This window comes from Molossus molossus, unplaced genomic scaffold (assembly GCF_014108415.1).
Source record: "Molossus molossus isolate mMolMol1 unplaced genomic scaffold, mMolMol1.p scaffold_m16_p_6, whole genome shotgun sequence".
Classification (NCBI taxonomy): domain Eukaryota; kingdom Metazoa; phylum Chordata; class Mammalia; order Chiroptera; family Molossidae; genus Molossus; species Molossus molossus.
In genome coordinates, this window is record NW_023425399.1 from 2,653,262 (window position 1) to 2,670,827 (window position 17,566).

The window sequence follows — 17,566 nt, forward strand, 5'->3', positions numbered from 1 at the left end:
AAAACCCTTACCAACTCTCTCTCTTCGTCGGGAGCTCCCCCAATTACTTCATTCCGGATCACAAAACGCTGTTTAGAAAGACTCATTAGCCTGGACCGCCAATCAATGCCGGTTTGGGTCACTCTCGCTATTGCCTGACAAAATTGATTTTAAAAAGATGATGGGAAGGCGACCTTTGAAACAAATTTAGTCATTCTTCCTGGGCACTGGGGGCACAGTTATAAGCACCGAACATTGTAAACAAGTCTCTTGAAGTCTGCTTTTAAAAGCCAACTAGGACACGTTGATTTGGTGGAGGTGGCGAGCATCACCTAGCCGAGGAGTGAAAGCGACTGTCCTGACATTCTCTAAATGGGTTCTCGTGGCTGTGGGGAGAGCTCTATGATGGCATTGTGCTCGGCTTCTGAAAGTCCTAACTCTCAGCGAGCAGGGATGAAAGTGAAGAGGCCGGGCTCTGAAAGCCCTATTAGATGACTCAACGAGAGTCTCTGGCGGTGACAAAGACCCGTGTCAAAGACGCACGCACCGCTCACCTAGAATGGCTTCATGAAATGTGAGCAGAAACCAGCATCGCCCCGCTGGTATCTTACGTCACGTGTGATAGAAAGTGGCGGACGCCCCTCGGCGAAGAAACTGAGTCGTATACATCGCGAGGTGCCTCTGCCCGTCCCCCCGTGCGCTGTGTTTCAGCGCGGCCCCGAAGCCCCTTCCGTCTTTCCGTTGAGAAAACGGGGGCAGTCTTACATGGGGGTACATGGGATAAGCAGCTGCATTTCGTGGTTTACAGATCACCGCCGTCTTGGGGTTTTGTGTAAGTGATGTCGTGAAGGGGTGCTCTTGGAAGCAGCTTAAAGGGAGCGAGAGAAGGGAAGAATCAGACAAGAGTGCTTCACAGAGAGCCCGCGGGGGCTCTGGAGGAGAAACTGCATCGCAGAGTGTGCCCCGTCCGCCGGTCAGGGGCTGCGGTCCACCCCCGTGTCTGGGTGACAAGAGTGCTTCACAGAGAGCCCGCGGGGGCTCTGGAGGAGAAATTGCATCGCAGAGTGTGCCCCGTCCGCCGGTCAGGGGCTGCGGTCCACCCCCGTGTCTGGGTGACAAGAGTGCTTCACAGAGAGCCCGCGGGGGCTCTGGAGGAGAAACTGCATCGCAGAGTGTGCCCCGTCCGCCGGTCGGGGGCTGCGGTCCACCCCCGTGTCTGGGTGACAAGAGTGCTTCACAGAGAGCCCGCGGGGGCTCTGGAGGAGAAACTGCATCGCAGAGTGTGCCCCGTCCGCCGGTCGGGGGCTGCGGTCCACCCCCGTGTCTGGGTGCATGTTGGGAGCAAAGTGGATCCCTTCAGCGGAGGGCACCCTTTGAGAGAGGGGGACCGATGTGAGACATCAGCAGCTGTCACCCGTGACAGCCTGGACGCGGGCATGGGTGGGTCCCAGGCCTGAGGGGCGGGTGGGGGTCTGGGGAGGCACCAGTAGCATCCAGTGCAGCCGCTGACCAGCGAGCCCTGCAGGTAGGACGCACCTGGCTGCCTGGGCCACCTCTGTGAGCTCTATGCCTGCGGCCCTGTGACCTGGTCTTCCTTTGGGGCACATCCCTGCTCAGTATGGCTGGCATGTCATCCCCTCCTCTCATCTCCAGGAGGGGACAGGTTCTGCATGTCGGGTTGAACAGAAGGTTCAAGGCTGGGCATGTGACTCAAACCTCACTCAATTAGAGTCCATGCTGAGACTTCAATTAGAACCCTTTCTTCCTTCCACAATCCCAAAGTGGGTGGGAGGTAAGCGGGGGGCCGCTGGGACCACCACCCACCTGGGGATTCGGCCACCCAGAGGACAGCCATCTCCGACAGGAAGAAAGGTAAACAAAGGCCTGGTGACATCATCTGAATCCGCAGATCCAGCCTCGGCTTCTCATTACACGAGCAAACAAATTCCCTATTGTGCTTAAACCTTTTTGAGATGGATTTTGGTCCCTCACTACCAAGAACTGTGACTCATACCAAAACGTCCTCCTGCCTCTCAGAGACATTACTCATTTTCCTTGCACCCCAGAGAATAAGAGGGGTGGGCGCCATGGATACCTGCTGACCCCACCACCCTCCTCACCATATCAGGGTGGGATTAAGGGCTTATTTGACGCCACCTCAGGGGTGGAGGCGACAGACTTAACATTCAAACCTCGATTGTCTGCTCCACGGCCCTGGAAAATCGCTTCGTGTGTTTGCGTCTACGACACAATCATGACTTCGATGAAAGCAGCCTAGATGCGTTTCCAAAAGACATTGATTAATCTAGCTTCCATTCTCTTAAGCAAAATCCTAGAGAAATCATCATTTTCCTCCTTATCTAACTACACAGATGACTGCTTCGTGACTCCTCCAATTTATTGAGTGGCAAAACCGGAAGCGAAGAAGAAATATGCCCTGTGTCCTCAGAAGCACTTGAGAGTCTCGGGCCCTCAGGACCGAAGCAAGTCCTGCTAAGCCAGCTGTGGAAAACCCAAGGACAGATGGGGAAAGTAAACACAGAGCCAAACAAAATAAAAAAGAACCTTTTCCTCTTCGGGGAGTCATCCAGGGCAAACCAGGTTAAGTGGGTTTTCTCGGCCTGAATGAGAAATTACTCAAAACTCATTAAAATCGCACCCCATTTCTTAATTTAAAAAAAATAATAATATTTATGCCTTGACTCTATAATGAAATGCTAGTGCAATGAACCCAAATTAATTGAAATCAAACACGACAGGACACAACACAGAATTTAAAGGGCAAAGCAGACAGGGATGAATAAGTCAAAAGCGGAGGTTCCCCCCCTCTGCTGGGCAGAATTCCTCTCTACGGAGGGAAGGGGGGGAGCAACGTCCTGCAGGCCCAGAAGCAGTTCTAAAAGGAAAATAATTGCTTTCATATTAAAACATACAAACCCGATTTCTTTTGAACCACTAATGTGTGGATCTGTGAAAATCAATAACATATTGTGTGTGATCCACACGAATGAAGATAAATGACACCGCACTTCTCCCGGGCTCGGCCGCCTTCACTGTAATGCTTTTTGGAATCACTGTAGCATGTAATTTCTGTTCTTGTTTTCTCTGCTGAACTCGGAGAAGCTTGAAAGGTTTGAGGAGACAGTGGGAACTCGGTGAAATGTGCTTGATTTACCCTTCAGGAAACAATGTTGCAATGCACAGTAGATGCTCAGTAAGTAGCTGTGCAGGCCCAAGGCCGTCACCTGGACAAGCCCCCCTCCCAAGCCCCCCTCCCATGACTGGGCCCCGTGCCAAGAGCTGTCAGATTTATCCAGGCACCGGGGCAAGAAGATGGGTCTCATCTGACCATGTCTGGGGTCCAGACCAGTGTGTGTGTCAGTGTGTGTGTGTGTGTGTGTGCGCGCGCGCGCTTGAATATGCATTTATTGCTAGCATGTAAAAATGGAGAGGTTTTACTTAATGGAAAATTCTGGGTCTCTGGCTTCTCTGTCGAGGTGAATAACAATGAGCTGTGAGGCTCACTGTTCAATAGGCTGCTAAGCCCTGTTGCAGATTTTATATAAAATGATACAAACGATAACTCACAGCCCTACAGAATAGTTACTGTTATCACCACCCTCGGGTCACAGAGGGGCAAGTGGGGAATGGAGGCGCTCGGACTTGACCTGGTCGCTGTGCCCCGGGCAGGCTGTCGGAGCCTCGCCCCTCCGCATCTCCAGTCTGCACCTGCCTTTTAATATTTCTACGCGTGCTTTTTCCAAAGCCTGGCCAGGTCTGGAAGAGAACCGGTGTGTCTCCAAGTTGGGGAGGGGGATGGAAACAGCTCACATCCTAGGCCGGTTCACAAGTCCGGTTTCCTGGGCAAAGGCTGGGAGCCACCTGGGCACGGCCACCCGGGCCTCTGCCTCAGGTGCTTGGGGACAGGGAGCCCAAAAGGCCGTTCAGCCCCCTTCGGTCCATTCTTTCTTTTACCCCGTCTCCTTTCTTCTTGTCTCCTTCCCTCCTGTTCACGACTGGGCTTCTGCCCTCCCTCTTAGTAATCATTTCTATCCTTGCACATCTGGGGGGCATTTCTGTGAGGTCAATGAAACTGCAGGAAAAGCCAGGGTCGCCTGTGTGCTGAGACAATGGAGTCGCTTCATCAGCGGGGGTCCGGCCTATTTGAGAAAGTCCCAGGACTAGGGTCACAACCCGGCTCTGCCTCCTCTAGCTGCAGCCCAGAACTCCCGGGGACACAGAATAAATCCGGGCCCAGGGTCCCCGGTACTCAGAGCGGGTCCCCCGAGTGCACAGGTGCCCGTCCCTGCGGCGAAGCGAGGTGCAGTCGGTGCGCCCACACACCTGGGCGGCCGCAGGACCCCCAGCAGCACCCCGAGAGCGCGGGGCGGGCGGCGGCACGGCTGCTCGCAGACGGCCGCTAGGGGGCGCCCTTGAAGTGTGGAAGCCGATTTCTCTGCAAAATACAAACTGCTTCGTTTCTCCCGGTAATCAATTCACAAGGCTTGTTTTTTAACCCCCACCAGAGGTTAAAATAGTTTCAGAAAAAAGTTTTGGTAAATTCATGGCTAACTTTTGAGGTTATGTGAGGCTGTTGTCAAAAAAATAAAAAGAGAAGAAGAAAGGCAAAGAAAAAAACAACCTTTCTCTGGGCTGCAGAGTCACGGAGCCGGTGAGGGCGGGTGGGAGGGGGGTTCTGGGCTTTGTGTTCCTTCCAGAAGGGTCCATGCAGAGATGTGCTGCGGGGACCCCTCGGCGGGGGCGGGGGGCTGTGGGCTCGGCTCAGCCCGGCCCCCCCGCAGGCTGCCTGCAGTCTGAGGATTTTTCCATCCCTCTCCCTGCAGCCGGGCGCCCCCAGGCCAGGGGTTCTGCACCCCCCACAGGTAACTGGGGAGACAGCACAGGTCTAGTCCCTGAGAAGGGGTTAAAAATCACAAGAACTTGGTCGGATTGATCAGCAAAGGAGACAGGGAAACAAGAACAGTTAAGGGAGGGGGCGTCACGCATTAACTATGATTCAGAGACTCAAATGGCTGAATTCATTTTTCAATCTGCCTTTAGCTAGGGGGGAAAAATAAGGAAATTATAGAAAATTGAGAAACAAACATCTCCGAGAGTGCTTTGCACCCGGGGTGCTTAATGAACACTTAATAATTTCAAATGTTAGTACTTAGAAAAATGGCTTTTGTCCATTCCCGGAACACCAGGTGCCTCATTGCAGAGACGGAAAGCTGAAAATAATCATTAATGTCTATGTGGGGGGAGAGACACAAAACTGACTTTCTTCATGTCTCAGGAAGTTAGGGAAAAAGCAGCCAGAATTGTGGGAGTTCTAGCAAAGGAAAAGCTTTGGAATTCAACGTGCCCTGCCCCCCTCCGTGTCTGAACTGGGACAAGACTCCGTGTCGGGGGGGGGGCGGGGGGCGACATCCCCGTCCGAACCCCGTGGGGCCATATTGAAATCGAGATGGGGAGAAACATCGGGAGAGAACTTCCAAAGCAGTCCCAGGAAGCAGTGCCGGCGGGAGCAGATTCTCCACGGTCCCTGCCCACCCGAAGGGGGTGAAGGCCAAGGTGGACGCACTGATGGAGAGGTCGGCAGCGTGGACGCGAAGCTGCCTTTGCCAAGGGGGCCAGAGATGCGATGGGGCTGGACTGTGGCGGACCCTTCAGATCCTTCGTCTCTCTCCCCTCCCCTGGGGAGGGAAAGCAACATGCCATCCATGTGGCAGAAGTTCAAGCACCCCCAAACACCGCCCCCCCAGATACCGACAAGCTCCCCTTCTGAAATTCACTGTTCATGACTCATTCCTTTGGCTTGCAGATGTCTTCCCAGACCCGGGGTGCACATGTAGCTAACAGTCCCCAGCTGTCAGCCATGCTACCACCTCCCTAAACTTCATGTCTGAGAGAACTCTCCCAGTCCCAGGACCACGTTCCTACACCGGCTTCCCAGGGGATTCGAGGCCGGGTAAAGTAGCCGGTGTAGGTAAGCGCCTCTGAAACCTGCGGACTTAGAAACGGCGCCCCGCTCACAGGGGAGGATCGAGGAGAGAAGGGATGGTGCTGCCCAAGGGAAGTAGCAAGAGGAGAAGTCGGGGCTCAAAGGAGTTCTTCTGAACCCCAAAGCAAACTTTCTCCCCTGCGCCGCTCTTGACCTAACGGAGGCTGAAAAGGGCGGGGGGGGGGGGGGCACTTGGCTTTGCAGTCTGTTGTAAGAGGCGGCTGGGAAGGGAAGGTTTCTGGCATTACAAGGTTTCTGCAAAAATAAATGCAATGAAAACAGAACCGTGTTCTCAAATTCTAGCTCGACGTTGAAACTTAACCTCGCTCTGTTTAAAAGGGAGATTAGTCAACAGCTTGTCCCGCAGTCGTTGAAGACGTATTAGCATCAAAACAAGACTCTCCATGATGCAGGCAAGAGGCTTAACGGGGACCTGAGAAGGGAGAAGGGACCTGCTTTCTCATCAGGACCGAGGAGATCTTCGTGTTCCCTACCGGTCACGGAAAGTTAGTGCTTCTCGGGGCCGACCATGCTGACGCCATCCTGCCTCACCTCGCTGCTAACACCTCAGTTAGAATTAACCCTCGAGACGCCCCTGTCTCGAAAACCGGAAAGGCCTGGCCCCTCCCGAAACCAGGGGCCCGGTGGAGGTGGCAGGAGAGAGCCGGGGAGAGGGGCCCTGGACCGTGCGTCATTCTGTGCCCATCTGGAGACCTGCTGACCAAGCCCGAGGCTCCAGCAGGCTCCTGGCTCCCGCACCGCACGTAGAAAGTTCTAGGACAGGACTCGGGCTTCCTGTGGGCTGCGCTGCGGAGGGGTGCTCCCAGCCCCAAGATGAGGGGGGGTGCTGACAGCCCCTCGAAAGCCTCCATCTCAGTCTGGGATTGAAGGTATCCCCTTCTCTCTCTCTCTCGTCTTGAACGTTGACCATAAACACACATTTCTCTTTCAAATACCCATCCTTCAACTTCTCCTTAAATACGATCCTGCCTCCCACCTCCCCCTCGGTCTGCGCAGAAGTCAGAACTCGGGACGTGTCGCTCTTTTTCTACGGGAACGTGTCAGTGGTTGTCGAGGGAAGCGCTCAGCATTTTGGATAAATCAGTGAATAGTGGTTCAGCACTGTGCGTCTCCGTTTCCAACAGTTTAGTGAGTATGATAAAAATTCTGTATGATCCAAGGAGGGGAGAGGAGGATGAAGGAGGACAGTCTCCGGGCCTGTGCAGGGGGCCGGACAGAGGGGCCTTGGGGACGGTGTCGGAAGGGCAGGCCCCCCTCAGCGTGTCCCTGCTGTGCCAGCCCACCCTCCCTCTCCAGCCGGCCTTGTCAGGAAGCTTAATCATATCAGCGAGCTCACCGCGTTGCATTTGTAATGACTTGTTTACCAGCCTGTGCCGGCTCCCTCTGCCAGACTGGGCTCTCCCTAAGGACAAGGGCCGTGTCATGTTCTTATCTGCCTCTCGCTTCCTGCTCCCACACACTGCCTGGTGCAGGGCGCCCCGGTAACGCGCGCGGACCGCGGGCGGCGGGACTGCTCTGCTGCTCAGAGGTGTCTCGTTCACGCCTTCCCCGAGCTCCTCCAGACGAGGCCTCGTCCCGCCCTCCGCTTCTCCCCTCTCCAGGGCGCGAGGGCTCGCGGCTCACAGACGAGTGCATGTCATTAAGCCATGAGTCAGAGATGCTTGGGACATCTGTTTACCTGCGTTGCCCCCTCTTCCTTTAGGAAACCATCACTTCCTTACAGGCTGTGGCAGAGGTGGCCCGGCCTCCCTCCGTGTGAGGTGCAGGGCCTAGACCTGGCCACTCAAATCCCCGGCCATGGGTCCAGGACAGACGCACGGCCCCACCTGGCCAGTGAGATTCCGTCCGGGGACTTGGGTTATGAAAAGGGGTGAAGCCAACACAAGTGTGGGCAGATGGGCAGATACCAGGGCAGCCAGGGATGATGACCCCCAAGAAAGAGGAGCTTAGAGATGGAGAAACTGAGGCCCGGTAACATCGCGGCCACCTCTGGGCCCAGCCGAGCCTGAAGCCCTTGTCTCTGTCACGTGAGATAGTGATTTTTGTTTTGTTTTTTTTGGTCCAGGCCAATTACAATCGCGTGTCTTGTCCTCAGAGCCCGCAGGGTCCTTCCCAGGGCAGGCGTGCCGCTGAGATCTGTCCGGTAGCAACAGCCCAGTGCGATGGCCAGGGTGTCCGTCCGGGAGTGGAAGCTGACAGCCGGGGACGCGCTCCGTGTCCGCGTCAGCCCTGTGCGCTCCCCGTCATCCCGGAGTCTGGCTGACAATCGTACCTCTGGCTTCCCGGCCTCCACGGGAGCCTCACGTGTTATTGTCTGGCTCCCGGGCTCCCGGGCGGCCTGAGCTTCTGGGAGTTAGCCGAGTAACACTTTGGGCTCGGAAGCCTGCAAGTCAATTAATCTCGTCTGCAAGTCGCTAAGCGGGCCTAATGAATCGGCCGGCACAGAGGAAGCCCTGAGCCGCTGTCTTTGCAGTGACGGGCTCTCTGGGAGCCGGCAGACATCGTGCCTCGGCTGAGGAACAAATCTATTAATATTTGGAGAGAACATCAAATGTACCCAGTGGACTTCAAGTTTGGGCAAGAGAAACACTTCTCTGTGATTAAAATTAAAAAAAAAAATGTAAAGCCTTATCATCCGGCACTTTTTATCTCGGCTGGTCTGTCTGGGCAGTGGACCCCCAGTGGGATGCAGGGTCGGGTGGAGAGAGCCTCTCGTCCAAGGGCACTAAAAGAACCACTTTTTACCCATCTTCAGGATTTTTTTTAAGTGTAATAAGACCCAGGAAAGAATACTCTAATATGCTACCGATGAGAATGTACGTTGGGAGGCATTGCAGAAATACCCGTTTTAAAATGTGCAACCTGAGACTCAAAGACCCAGGTTCCTCACCTCAGGTCTCCCCTAGAGACACACTCTGCCTGGGCTGTGGGGTGCGGACAGTGGTCCGAGGACCAGGACGCAGCAGTGACATCCTGGAGGTGACCAGCTCCCCGTGCTGGGAGAGCAGCTGCAGACACCAGAGGATCCCCACCCGGAGACTGTCCCTGTTAAAGGCTGACGTAGGTCTGTGTGTATTGACGGAGAAACTATGAAATGAGGTTGAGTAAAAAAAGGTAAAGTGCACAGTGAAATGTGCAGCGTGGTACCGCTCATGTTACACACACACTCACACACACACACTCACATATGCACACATGCAACACTCACACATATGCACACAGTCACACATATGCACACACTCACACACGTGCATGCACGCTGACACACTCGCACACATGCTCACACTTACAACACGCTCGCACATATGCACACGCGCACATGCAGCACTCACACATATGCACATGTACATGCAACACATATGTACACACTCAAACAGGCACACATGCAACACTTGCATGCATGCACATATGTACATGCAACACATGTACATGCACACCCTCACATGCATGCACACGCAAACAAAAGCACACACGCAGAAATAATGTTCTAGCAGATGCATTTCAAACTTTAAACTGTCGTTTGATCTGCCGAGGGCACTGGGGATGAAGAGTTTTATTTAAGATGGGTACTGAGAAGGGGGTAGTGGTCAAAGAAACATTAACCTTATCTGTCTATTTTAATGTGTTAAAAGAAGTATCGCTCATGGTTACACGTGTATGAATTAGCGCTTTGTCCCTTTCCCAAGCCCCTCTCAAACACGGAGGTGCCTTCCCAGCTGTCTCCCAGCATCCACAGAATCCACTCCATCCACCCCAGGCCTTGCTCACTGCATCTGCAGTGGCCTTTCTCAGCCTACACGAATGGTTCCCCTGCCCTGCTCCCCTGCACTCAGACCCTTCAACGGGTCCCCATGGTCCTCAGGCGAAGATGAGCCCACGTCGGCACCATGGTCTGCAAAGCCCCGCAGATGTCCGGTCCCTTGCCACCCCTCCACCCAGACAGCACGGCCATGGTGGGCTCAGGCTCTCGCCAACAGCTCAGAAGCTTAGAAATGCAGTTTCCAGTGGCCTGGTCCCCATTCCCCCCGCCGCAGGGAGGCGGAGAAGGGGAGGTCTTGGGGAATCTTTGCAGAATATCACTTTGTGGCCCCTGCATCCGACTCTGCTGGGTGTAGAGTTTAGATCTGCAAAGGTCAAGGTGTTCCCGAAGGGCATAAAATACTGGATTGCACAACACAGGTCGCAGGGGTCCCGCAGACAGAGCTGTGGGCCCAGGGGGGTTCTCAGCCCCAAGCGGGGAGATCTGCAAGCTGAGGGGTCCGTGGCACTGAATGACACAGTGAGCAACCCATCTTCTGAAAGGAGAAAGTCTCGCCTGGGCACCCCTGTGTCCCTCACCCTCCCGACACTTCCAATGTCCTGGGGCAGAGGGAGTGTGCCGAGGGCCAGTACCTTCTGCCCACAGCAGATTCTAGCGAGATTCATTTACCGAAAAACACTGTTCCCGTGTTTTTATTTTGTAACGTTCTCTTAATGGCGCGTGATATTGGCTTTCTGTCTTCCCTGGCAATAAACCGTTTCTCTTTAACATAGATGTATGTACGGTTTTTGTAAAAAAATAAAACAAGCCCTGGCCGGTTTGGCTCAGCGGTTGGAGCGTCGGCCTGCGGTCCAGAGAGACCCGGGTTCGGTTCCCGCTAAGGGCATGTACTTCGGTTGCAGTTTGTCCCCGGCCCTGGTTGGTCGTGCGGGTGGCAGCACTCGATGTGTCCCTTTCACGTCGATGTTTCTCTCTCTCTCTCTTCCTCTCTCTCCCTCCCGCTCTATCTGAGCAAAAAATGGAAAAATGTCCTCGGGTGAGGATAAAAATAAATAAATAAAACAAATGCAGTAAAATGGACACAGTCACACTTCCCGTAAGCGAGGCTAAAGGATAACACAAGCAAGCGGTGGCGTTGGTGACGGCAGAGGCGGCCTCGTGGGTGGTGGCGCGGGAGTGACTTGAACTCGGGGTCACAGCGGTGGACCAGCAGACGTCCCCGCGGCCCTGGGCAGCTGGCTTCTCGGACAAGGAGACTCACTCACCGCACGTCTGTCCGAGGGACGCGCAGGGCACAGACCTCCTGAGCGGAAGCTGCCTTCTGAGTCAGGAACTGAAAGTTTTCTGGGACCTCACGGGGAGACGCAGCCCCGACCTCACCGGGGTCCTGCTCCGAGCCCCGCAGGCTGCAGGGAACGGCAGAGCGTCACCTCGGCGTCATGCTCATCCTTCAATAAACATCTCCCTCAATCAACAGGACTTCGGATGTGCCATGGGGCACAGGGCCGCCCTCTCCTCTCCAGGGTTCCAATTTCCGCCTGTGTTCCGGCGGCGCGTCCCAGCCTGCCCGGCCAGCGCCGGATAATTAACCTCCCCCGCACCAACGGTCCCCATTCAGCCCGCAGGCGCGCCCTGCGGAGACGGAACGTTTTCACGCATCCCGGCACCGAGTGGCCAGGACGGGTCTCGGTTCATGGACCGGGTCCTTTCAACACAAAGTATTTCAATAATAAAAAATTAAATAAAGGCGGATGTGTCATCGGCTAGAGAGGAAGAGATGTGCCTATAAACACAAAAACAGAACAAATCTAATTAGGAGGTCCTTCTTTGCAGCCCAGGGTCAATAACTGAGATATTAGGAGACCGGTAATAGGGCTGGATGCTGACAGGGTTTCAGCTCCCACTCGAAACGCAAGCGAAACTCGATGATCTTGTGTCCATCCCTCCTGCGCCCCGCGCTAGACAGAAAAGGATTCATTTCGGTGCAGTGACCTCATCAGGAGAAGTTCATCAGGAATTGTGTAACCACAACAAAAGGAAATCAAGAGAGGCTTTTGCTCTGGTGTGTGGATGTATCACCCACTTTGTACAGATGTGTGGGTTTTTCAATTGCTTCTTCTAATGAAAAAATAACACTTGAACAAGAACACATGTGCGTGTGCGCGCGCACACACACGCACACACACGCGTGTGCACACGCCCCCACAAGACTTCTCTTCTTAGGTGGGACCCTAACTTGGGAAGCAAACATAGCAGGGACCATTTTCATGGCCAGACGCGGTGAACTTCCCGTTCAGCGAGAAAACGTGGTCTTTGGCTGACCCGGACCAGCTGGCTCAAGTCGGCCTGGAGTAACCGCCAAGCGGAGACCTGCCCCCCCATTCCTACGTGGGCACCAGAAAGCCAGGTGTTCAGGTGAGATGAGAAACCACCCCCGCGGAGTCCTATCACACATTTCACCTAAACCCTGGCTTTGGAAACACACTGTCCCCAACACTACCCAGAAGACAGCTCCAATGTCTTACTTAATCCCCACCACAACCGACCGGCCCATTACCAGTACCACGACGGTTTTAGAGGTGTCTCGCTCAGAGCGAATGCTGCGCACCGAGCAGCAATGTGAGGACGCTTGGTCATTTCCACGCCCCTCCTCCGTGGGAGGCTGAGCTATTTCTCTTCGAAGCGGTTCCAGGGATGGTCTTCCTCCTTCCTTCAAACACATCGTGCGTGCGGATTTCTGCTGAGCCGTAGACACCAGCTCCGCGCTTGGGATTGCATGTGGAATGTTTGAAGGTCACTGTGACTGCAGGTGGTTTTGACCACCCAAGAGCTGGCCTTTGATCCCGTCAAATGCACATCTTCGGGCTGAAGCCACAGTCTTTATCTGTCTTCACAGAGTTTTCATCTGTAAGCCCAAGGGGGTATTTGATAGCTGATCTTTAAGGTTGGAGGTGGCAATGCCACAGAATTCCATTTATCAAGGGGTGGGGGGCGCTGAAAGTTTCTTCTACGAAGAGAGAGGAAGCTCTTTTACGCTGGCCTCCCCACCCCGGTGCCCACTGGGCTCCTCTGTACCAGCGCATCTCCAGAACATCACCACACCTGCCCGCTGCCCACCCCATCTTCATTCTCGGGGAAGAATTGGGCGCGGGTTTCGCCATCCCTTCAACTGCGGCTGAGCTCTGAGGAAGCTCATGGGAAGAGGCTGACTTCTGCTTATTCAGTTGTTCATTCAAAAATAAACACAAAAAACAGAAACGCTTACTGGGGACCTGCTACGGTGCCAGGACCTAGTGCAAAGGTGGAGGTACCCGGTCAACTGGGTAAACAGGTTCCCTTACGAATCAAAATCTTTGCCACTGGGGAGAGGCCACCAAAAGTGAATTCATTCACAACAGGGACCAAAGTGTTACAGTCAGTGCTGAAGAATTAAGGACTTTGAGAATCTATCTTGAGAAAACAAAAAAAAAGAAATCAAAAGCAATTCTCATCCGTTTTCTCTAGTTCATTCATCACCTGGTCTGATTCTGCCAATGAGCACCAATCAGCCCGGTGGGCACGTCCACCAGGTTCATGAAATGCTGTGTCTTCAGCATGATGTGTGGTCTCCTGGAGATCACTGTACTTTATATTGTGAGATTACCCTGAAGGGCAGGGATGGATGCTCACAGGAGAAGGAGAGAGAGAGAGACAGAGAGAGAAAGAGGCCAAATTTATCAGCAACTGATTAGGGGAGGTCCTTATCCCATAATGATCACTGTGCCTGAGCCAACCTCTGGGGTGTCCCATACGCTCATAGCAGCACTATTTACAATCGCTAAGATCTGGAAACAGACGAGTGGATAAAAAGCTGTGGTACATGTACACAATGGAGTACTATGCAGCTGTAAGAAAGAAAGATCTCTTAATCCTTTGAGACGACATGGAGGGACCTGGAGAGTATTATCCTAAGTGAAACAAGCCAAGCAGAGAAAGACAAGTATCAGATGATCTCACTTATTTGTGGAATATAATGAACAAAACAAGCCGATGAACAAAATAGACCCAGGGACATAAAAGTAGGGTACAGACTGACAAACCTCAGAAGAGGGGGTCTAGGGGGGCAGGGAAGAAGTAAACCACAGAACTTATATGCATGTAGGCATAACCATGGACATAGACAACAATGCTGGGGACGGGCTAGGGGGGATCAGGAGGAGGGTGTCAGTGAGGGAAAGAGGAGAAACATCTGCAACAAAAATAAATTAATAAAAAAACTAAAAATTAAAAAAAAAAATTTGGATTATAAGGTTTTGCCTCAGGTCGATGTTCGCTCTCCTTGGCACATTCCGTGTTTGGTATCTAAGAACTTCTCTTACCAATGAAGCAGCTGAGCTCAGCCCTGGCCCCGAAGCGTGGGGTGAGGGGCATCAGCCCTCATGCCCATCCACACCCCATTTCTCCTGGGGTGTCTGTTAAGTCAACTCTATTTGACGACTGAAAAGAAACTTCCTGTTCCCCCCTACCCCTCGCTGGAAACTTGGATGGGATGGGCGACTGAATTTAGATTTTTAACAGAAGTTCTCAGGAGAATCTCAGAGACTACTCCAATCACGATACAATGTTATCAGTTAGGTCTTAGTCCTTCATCGCTCCTCTGGCCTTCTTGCTGGTGCCTCCTCTGCCACGCCCTCTGCCACGCCCTGTGCCACGCCCTGTGCCACGCCCTCTGCTAGCTCGGATGGTCAGTTCGGAGCTATCAGAATAGTTTAAAAGAGAGGGAAATTAAGCATCCTTTCAAAAAATATTTTTCAATAGCATCCTCTCTCTCCTCTCTCAGCCTCATAAATTATTGACGGGAAGATTCTCCAAAAATAAAGAGGACTAAGAATCAGTTATAACATCTTATTTCAGCCCCTGGACATAAGTATTCCTGATCACTTATTCTTTAAATGTTTTACTGATTCTAGCTGGACTAGAAGGACCAGGGCCAAAGGTTTTCCCTATTTTTTTTATTGGAAAATCCTCCCCACCCCAAAGATCAATGTCAATGTCTTTGTTGGCTTTCATTATGTTCCCCCATGTTACAGCCTCTCAGGTCACCCCAACAGATCACCCTATCATTGTCCTGCCACAGAAAACAGGTCCAACCCCCCAAAAATAAAATACACACTTGTATACACACTCATGCATGCGCGCGCGCGCACGCATACACACGCACGGTGAGGTCAGCTCCCACACTCAGAAGCCAGCTCTGATCTCTCCACCCAGGACCCACCAGGTCAAAGGAGACGGGATGGTTGTTTGTAAGCGGTGGGCCAAGAAGCCCACCTTTCTGTTCCTTCGAAGTCCGAACACTCAACACTCCGAGACTCCCTCCTCCGCTGTGAAATACGAGCGTTGGCCAGCGTTGGCGATCAATCCCCGAACCCCTTTGATTTCCAGGCGGTATTGAGCTGCATGTACTCTCTCACCCCCCCAAGCGATGGCGTCCATCACGACCTGTCCACCCGGCTGGCTGGTGCCTGACACTTCAGTACGGAGCAGGGGTGATTAACATTCCCCGAGCCAGCCCCGGGCACATCCCCCAGCCGCACACCTGCCCTGTGGACGGACATCTCTGTTCTCCCCGGTCGGCCGAGGAAGCCCTTTGAACATGGGCACCAGTGACCTAACCCTCTGCTCGAATGATCAACATGAAAGTGGAGACATTTGTCACACTCCTGCTGGCACTGTGACACTGTTACCGACACCGGGGTGGGGGGGCGCAGTCCCAGGAAGCATGGGGGCTACGGATGGCCCTTCCTCTCCTAGCTCCACACTCAGACTCTGTCTCTGAATCTCGTTTTCCTGTCTGGGTCCAGTTTTAACCACCACTCAGTGGCCCCTGTTGCACGTGGGATTGGGGTACGAGAGCCGACGCGGGGATGAGAAGCGTGCAGAATGGAGTTTCTCCCCGCGTGGGGCAGCCTCAGATCTCACCGCAGCCACGTGGGGGGGCCGGGCCACTCGAGGTCGAGGAGAGCTTTGAAGGGGAAGGACGGTGAGATGACACCCCGAGGCTTCCCCACTGGCCGCTCTGGGTCCCCATAAGCACACAGGGCACGCAGGGAAGAGGCACCCACTTTCCCTGGAGGATGTGTGGAAGGGCGCCCCCTGTGGGGCAAGGCAGAGGAGCGGTGTCCTCACTTTGGGGTGGCACAGCCCCAGGCCCAAAGCTCAAGGCCAGGCAAGCCGGGTACAGCTGGACTTCAGCCCGTGGACACTCCCCAGAGCCATCCGGGAGGCTCTGCCCGCCCGGTGCCGCCTGCCACGGGGCCTTCTCCCGGAAGGAAGCCCATGTGCCCCATAGCCCAACACGCAGTGTCAGGATGGGGCCGCCGGCCTGCAGCCACCTGGACAGCGCCCCCCAGGGTGGAGCTCGGGCTGCGGCTGGTGGCTCAGCGGCTCCCTTTTCTCATCACCTCTTGCCTGAGGTTCAGGTACAACTTCCCCAGCAATGCTGCGCGTGAAAGAGCACAGACCACGTGCACTGTTCTCCACGCGCTGTCCACGCGCACACGGCCCTTCCCGCCGAGAAACACGCTCGGGCGTCACTTCCGTCAGTTCGCAGACGGGGAAAGTTGTAAAAGGGTTGCAGGGGTGGAGTCGTGGGCCCCCAAAAAGAGGTGTCCGAGATAATGGGCACGACCCATGGAACCTGTGACTGGGACCTTGGTAAAGGGCCTTGGCCGTGGCATTAAACAAAGGACCTCCAGGTAAGACGATCCCGGACTTAGGGTGGCTGAATCCGGTGACAAGTGTCCTTACAAAGACAGAGGGAGGTTCGACCCCCAGAAGCACAGGGGAGAGGCCGTGTGGAGACAGGAGTGGGGACCAGAGGGATGCGGCCACAAGCCAAGGAAGCCTGGAGCCACCAGGAGCTGGGGGAGGCAGGGAGGCTCCTCCCCGAGCGTCTTGGGAGGGCACGCGCGGCCCCCGAGCCCCAGGACCCCGAGAGAATGGCCTCTCATTGTTTTAAGCCACTCAGCTCGGGCCATCTCTCCAGCCGCCCTGGGCAGAGGGCACAGTGGGACCCAAGGAAGACCCGGTCCTCCGCGACCGGGAACACAGCAAACCGCGGGAGTTCAGTCCGCCCCCCCCCCGACTCCCCGTTCCCCCAGCCTTCGCTCACCACTCCCCAGCCAGGAAGCCTCTGCTCTAGCCTCCCTGCACCCGGACTTCCAGAAGCCCCCTTTCTCCCAAGAAGACCCTCCCGGGGCTCCTCCCTTAACACTGAACTCGTCCTGTGATGAACAACAGAGACCTCGTCGCCACATGTCCCCCACCCGTTTGGCCTACGACAGTCGGCACCCGCGTAAGCTCGTTGTGCTCAGTGGACAGCAACAGCCAACCCCGTCTGCTCTAGTCTGCAAAGCACGCGCCACACACGCTCGCTGGACCCTGCCACTGGCCGCGGGGTAGGCGGGACCGACGTCCACAGCCTAGCCATACAGACAGACGGACGGACCGAGGAGGAAGCTGACCGAGGAGACTCCACCCAGCCCGGGTATGGAGCACACGCTGTCCCCGTCCCGCTCGGGGGCAGAGCCAGACCCCGTGAGGATGCCCGGAGGAACGCAGCCCTGACCGGTGGGGCAACCGGCAGGCTCTGCGGGGTCGGTCGGGGCATCACCCAAACGCACCCAGGGAGCAGTCCGTTGGCTGCGTCTCTCTGAGAAGGAGGCGAGGAATGGGGCTCGGGAGGAAAGACCTAGACCATGAAGGAAGGGCAGGGCTGGGTTCCCTGATGGCATGTCTGCCTCCCCCACCCCCGCACCCCA

The 17,566-nt window shown here is 54.8% G+C and overlaps 1 protein-coding gene across 1 annotated transcript in view; it reads right to left on the reverse strand.

Annotated features, from left to right (window-relative positions):
- Window positions 1-17,566, reverse strand: part of ZNF831 (zinc finger protein 831) — a 79,628-nt gene that overhangs the window by 22,804 nt on the left and 39,258 nt on the right. The gene's annotated exons all lie outside the window — the stretch shown is intronic.